This window comes from Pipistrellus hanaki, assembly GCF_964339955.1.
Source record: "Pipistrellus hanaki genome assembly, chromosome: 7".
NCBI lineage: Eukaryota > Metazoa > Chordata > Mammalia > Chiroptera > Vespertilionidae > Pipistrellus > Pipistrellus hanaki.
This window is the reverse complement of record NC_140509.1, coordinates 55,907,817-55,913,278: the sequence shown is the minus strand read 5'-3', so window position 1 is coordinate 55,913,278 and position 5,462 is coordinate 55,907,817. Positions and strand designations below refer to the sequence as shown.

Here is a 5,462-nt window from a genome sequence, read left to right as displayed (position 1 = left end):
TTTTTTAATCCATTTAATTCTAAATCAAATCACTTTCACAATAGTGAAAATTAGCAGCTGGTCAAGGTGTGCGGCTGTACATGGTTTCATTTAGAACACGACTTTCTGACTCAGTAACGTCTAACACTGTGAGGGTGCCGCCATATTTCTGGTGCCAATGTGTCTTTGGTAATTAAGATCTGAAGAAAAATACCTTTTAATGTGAACATAAGTAAAATGCACTTTGTTTTTGTTGCACTGATAATCAAAACATAAAAAAGGTAAAAAACAAAAACACCCAAAATCCAACTAACCTACTGCCTGCTGTAGAAATGTAGAGCCAGTGAATATTTATCAAGCTCCTCCAGTACATGATGCTCTTTCATGTATTCATGAATATGGAAATACATTCAAAAGTTGATGATGCAGCCAAAACCGGTTTGACTCAGTGGATAGAGAGTCGGCCTGGGGACTGGAGGGTCCCGGGTTCGATTCTGGTCAAGGGTACATACCTTGTTTCTCTCTCATCGACATTTCTAACTCTCTATCCCTTTCAATTCCTCTCTGTGTAAAATGAATAAAAATATATTTAAAAAAAAAAGTCGATGATGCAATTTGATTAGATCACATCATGCTGTACTAAGCTGTGATTTTTCCACAAGATAATGTCTCGTTTCATATTTTGAGTGATGCAGGAGAGCAGCTAGTTAAGAACAATAGCATTCAACATTAAACAAAAAATTTCCAGTATTTTTTTTCTAAAAGAATGCAATTAAATAGCTGTCATAGGATCTTTCTCTTATTTTGTTTCATCTCATTCTTTATTTTAATGAACATTTTAATGTTATGTATAACAGAACATTATGAATACAATGGAAAGAAACTTTTATCAAAAAAATTTCAACACAAAGTGGGAAGTAATAATTTGATACCTATATTATAGTATTTATTTTTGAAAATATTCCCAAGTTTGAGGGTGAAACAATTTTGCATTCCAAACTCCAGAATCATGATTTCTCATGTGAGCTTAATGCAAAATTATAGCAGGAAAAAAATTTTTTAATTAATTTTCTTTATTTGTCTTTAAATATATATTTTATTCATTTTTTACAGAGAGGAAGAGAGAGGGATAGAGAGTTAGAAACATCGATGAGAGAGAATCATCCATCAGCTGCCTCTTGCACACCCTCTACTGGGGATATGCCCGCAACCAAGGTACATGCCCTTGACCAGAATCGAACCCGGGACCTTTCAGTCCGCAGGTCGACGCTCTATCCACTGAGCCAAACCAGTTTGGACCCTTTATTTGCCTTTAAATCAAAAAAATCTTTGACTGCTACAGGTCTCCTTTAATTATATATATTTAACCTCTCTCTATTGGAACCATATTGCTAATGCCTTATTATACACACTCGAAACCAAAACAAAACAAATACTGTATAAAACCTAAAAGTCAACATTGCTGAGCTCTAACATTTATACTTAACTTTAGGTCTTAGTGGATTCTTATCTTTCCAATTTTTTGAAAAGAGACCAAAAAATAAAAGTAAATATTTTTTCTTTTTTGACTGTTGCTAACTGTTAAGTGGTGGCTACAGAGACAAACACAGAAGGAAGCCTTGCCAACTTAACCACTGCAAATTGTAAATAATGACTGCTAAAACAAACAAAAATACTGGAGGTTTTTTTGTTTTGTTTTGTTTTGTTTTGTTTTTAATATATTTTATTGATTTTGTACAGAGAGGAAGGGAGAGAGATAGAGAGTTAGAAACATCGATGAGAGAGAGTCATCGATCAGCTGCCTCTTGCACACCTCTTACTGGGGATATGCCTGCAACCAAGGTACATGCCCTTGACCGGAATCGAACCCGGGACCTTTCAGTCCCCAAGCCGACGCTCTATCCATTGAGCCAAACCGGTTACGCCTGGAGTTTTTTTTTGTTTGTTTGTTTGCTTGTTTTTTCTTTTCTTTTAAAGGAAACAATAGAGCAGTCCTGAAAAAAATATTTTTCCTAGTTTTGCACAGGATAATTATAGCAGAAGATATGGGAAAATTCCCATAGCTATCACCAATTACTTAAAGAGGTTTTGTTACAATAAAATTTTGGATAGTATACTAGCAGTGTTGCTGGAACATTAGCAAAAGTATATACATTCCAGTTACCTTTGATTTAGCCATAATCACATATGTATGCCTTTTTTGGATAAAAATATATGTTTTTTATAAAAACTGATCACCCAACTTTAATGATTTAATATATGTGCTCAAGAGTGGTAGTAAAAGGAACAGATCCAATTATGATAAGGTGATTCAGGGACAGAAAAATCAAGTTCCTCAGGAAAAGAAAAGTATAAAATTAGAGATTCAAACATATTTACTCAGCTCTATTGCAGTCCTTCCACAAATTATGATGTTAAAATGGGTTAAAATGGGCTCTTCAATTTATAAAGGCTTTTTTTTTTAATGGTCTCACTTCCCCATTGGTCAATTCTCACTGGGGAAATGGTTTGACTGTCTCATCTGAACTGCCCTTGCCTGGCAATTTGAAATACTAGATATTTCACTATTATAAAACATTTTTTTTTGGTTCTTTACATAGGTTTACTTTAATTAACTGATAAGAGGGGAATTGATTAGCATTTTCCATCCCAACATCACCTATCTGCACCACTAAAAAATCCTTCATTCAATCTGCTCCTTTACAATCTCTTATTTGCTAAAGTTGGCGAAATTTGCAAAGGCATCTTGCTTGGGTTGCACAGTTCCAGAAGTCATAGCTAAGTTGGGCAGGCCCATTCCCACTGTGCCCGTCAGGCCCCATCCCAGCAGTTGACATCCCTATGTTCATGTTCATGCCCATCATGCTCTGGCTTATCATTGGAGTATTTTTAAGAGGGGCCATTCCCATGGTGCCAGTCATCACATTGGGCATGCTCATAGGCATGGGTCCCCCCATCAAAGGGCTAATTTGGGGCCCGACAAGAAGCATGTTTGATGGAGAATTGAGGTTCACAGCTCCAAGACTTTGGGTCATCACATTCATAGGTTGCTGCATATTGGGTTGTTTTTGTTTGTTTTTTTAAATATATTTTATTGATTTTTTTTACAGAGAGGAAGGGAGAGAGATAGAGAGCCAGAAACATCAATGAGAGAGAAACATCAACCAGCCGCCTCCTGCACATCCCCCACTGGGGATGTGCCCGCAGCCAACGTACATGCCCTTGACCGGAATCGAACCCGGGACCCTTCAGTCCGCAGACCAATGCTCTACCACAGAGCCAAACCGGTTTCGGCCATATTGGGTTGTTGAATCATTGCATTGAGTGATGGCTGCTGGGGTTTGGAAGGCTGTATACCAGGTAGCAAGTTGTCTAGGCTGATGTTTACACTGGGGTCAGACCAAGTAGAGGGCAGGGTTTTGCTGATTGACTTCTGGACCATATCTGTATTCTGATTATAGAGAGAATTAGGCTTCTGCAGCACTGTGCTAACATTTTGCAAAGGCTGTGATCTTGACATGGGCAAACCCAGCCCTAGAGTATTAGTGCTCATCATAGAGAAATTCATACTCTGAAAAGAGGTCATGGTTGCCTAGGATGAGCCCATAAGATCAAATAGGTCTGAAGAATTTGAGGCAGCTGGAGATGTACCTGAAGCTGGTTGTGAGCTACTGAGAAGTTCTAAAGCTGGCTGTGAGGCACTGCCAAAGAGCTCACCACTGGAAGCAACAGGGCCTGACGAGGCTTGGTTGAAGGCACTCCAATCACCAAACTCTCCATTCCCACTTGTAGTTACTTGGGAAGGGAAATTGCCTGACGCAGCAGCTGAGCCAAAGTCAGCAAATTCGACAAATAAATCAGCTGATCCTCCTGTTGATTGGCTGGGGCTATCAAACAGGTCAACAGGGTCACCGGATGATTTGCTAGTAGGCATTGAAGTCTTTACTGAAGACTGAAGCATATGAGTTGAAGCATTCTGATCCGGACTTGCTTTGTCCCCTGTGTAATGTGCTGCCGCTCCAAGATCAATGGTTTTGGAAGGATTTGCTATGCGCTTGTGCCTGGCTGTGGTGGTCTCTGTGGCTTGTGTGATACGGATATGCTTTGTCGTCACAGTCTCCTCTTCATCTCTGAATTCACCTTTGGGAGATCTGCCTCTTCTGGCTTTCTTCTCCTCATCACTGTCGCTGCATCTTTCTGGAGAGTCTTCTCTATCTTTCCTCCGGAACTTGCTGATGGTGTCATCAATTGTGCTTCCGATTTTATCACTCAGTTCACCTAATTTCTCACTGAATGGAAAAGCACTTTTGTTTTTATCCCACTCCTCATCCCATTTTGATTTGGGCTCAGGATCATATCTTTCACTGTATCTGAATCCTCCAACACTGTCTGAGGAAACCCCAACATATTTGTCTTTGTTCTTCTTCGCTTTCTTTCGCTCTTCACAAAGCCTGTCATCATCCTGGGCAAATCCAACCAATTCTTTCACCTTCTGGCGAATATTTATAACTTGATCCTTGCCATGCTCATCTGCAAAGTGGTAATTTTCCAGGGGTCGCAAATCATAAATGTGTTCTCTGGCACTTGTAACAACACGCTCTGATCCATTCCTTGTGAGGTAAGCTAGGAGCAGCAATGACTTATAAACTCTTCTCCAATTTTTTTGTTGTTGTCTTTTAACATTCGTGACCAAAGTATATTCATAAGTTCTGGAAATTGTTCATACATAAATGTGGCCTTGGCAATCCCTCCCATGAGTTGCCCAGAAGGTCCCCAAGGATCATCATTCGTTGTTTATCGAACCTTAGACTCGATCTCGGAATAATTCATAACCACATTAGTGGCTTTGTTCACAAACTCCCGCACTTTCCACAAGTTCAACATTGTGCAGCGCGTGGGCCGGGCGGCACCTCCCTCTCCTGCTCCCCACGGACCTGGGACCCTTCTGCACCGGGGCCGATCCCTAACCCTAACCCTAACCCTAACCCTAACCCTAACCCTAGAACTTCCCAGTCGGCTTCGGCTCCAGCCCCAGCCGCGGCGCTGCCGGTGACACGTCGAGATGCTCATCTCATTCTTTAAAATGACATCTTTACTATAAGCAGTGAAAAGCACTGCGTATCATCTTCACTGAATCCTCCCGTTTACATTTATTTTCTCAGGAATTAACTCATACACCTGGGTTGGGTTTTTAATTTTTTTTGTTTGAGGAAGGAGGTGCTTGCTGAAGTGGCAATGATTCATCACAATTTTCTATGCGGGACATATTCTGGTAGGTGAGGCACATATGTGGGCTTTTCATAAGCCCCTGATGATTTTAGCTACACTTTAGGAAGAAGAAAAACAACACTTTACTTACGTGATGCTAAATTAACAGCTTCTATTCACCTTTCATGGACTTCTGTTCCATGAGACACTTCCCAGTACCTAAGAAACAATGTGAGAGTGTGGGGCCATGTGTGAGTTCTTAACGTGTTCTCTGG

At 40.2% G+C, this 5,462-nt stretch overlaps 1 pseudogene across 1 annotated transcript; it reads right to left on the bottom strand.

Annotated features, from left to right (window-relative positions):
* Nucleotides 1-1,948: 1,948 nt before the first annotated feature.
* LOC311625611 (clathrin interactor 1-like) lies at nt 1,949-4,863 on the bottom strand (annotated as a pseudogene). The gene is made up of 2 exons: nt 3,275-4,863; nt 1,949-3,029 (listed from the first exon to the last, which is right to left on the bottom strand). The product of its transcript is annotated as a clathrin interactor 1-like (transcript).
* Nucleotides 4,864-5,462: the final 599 nt, after the last annotated feature.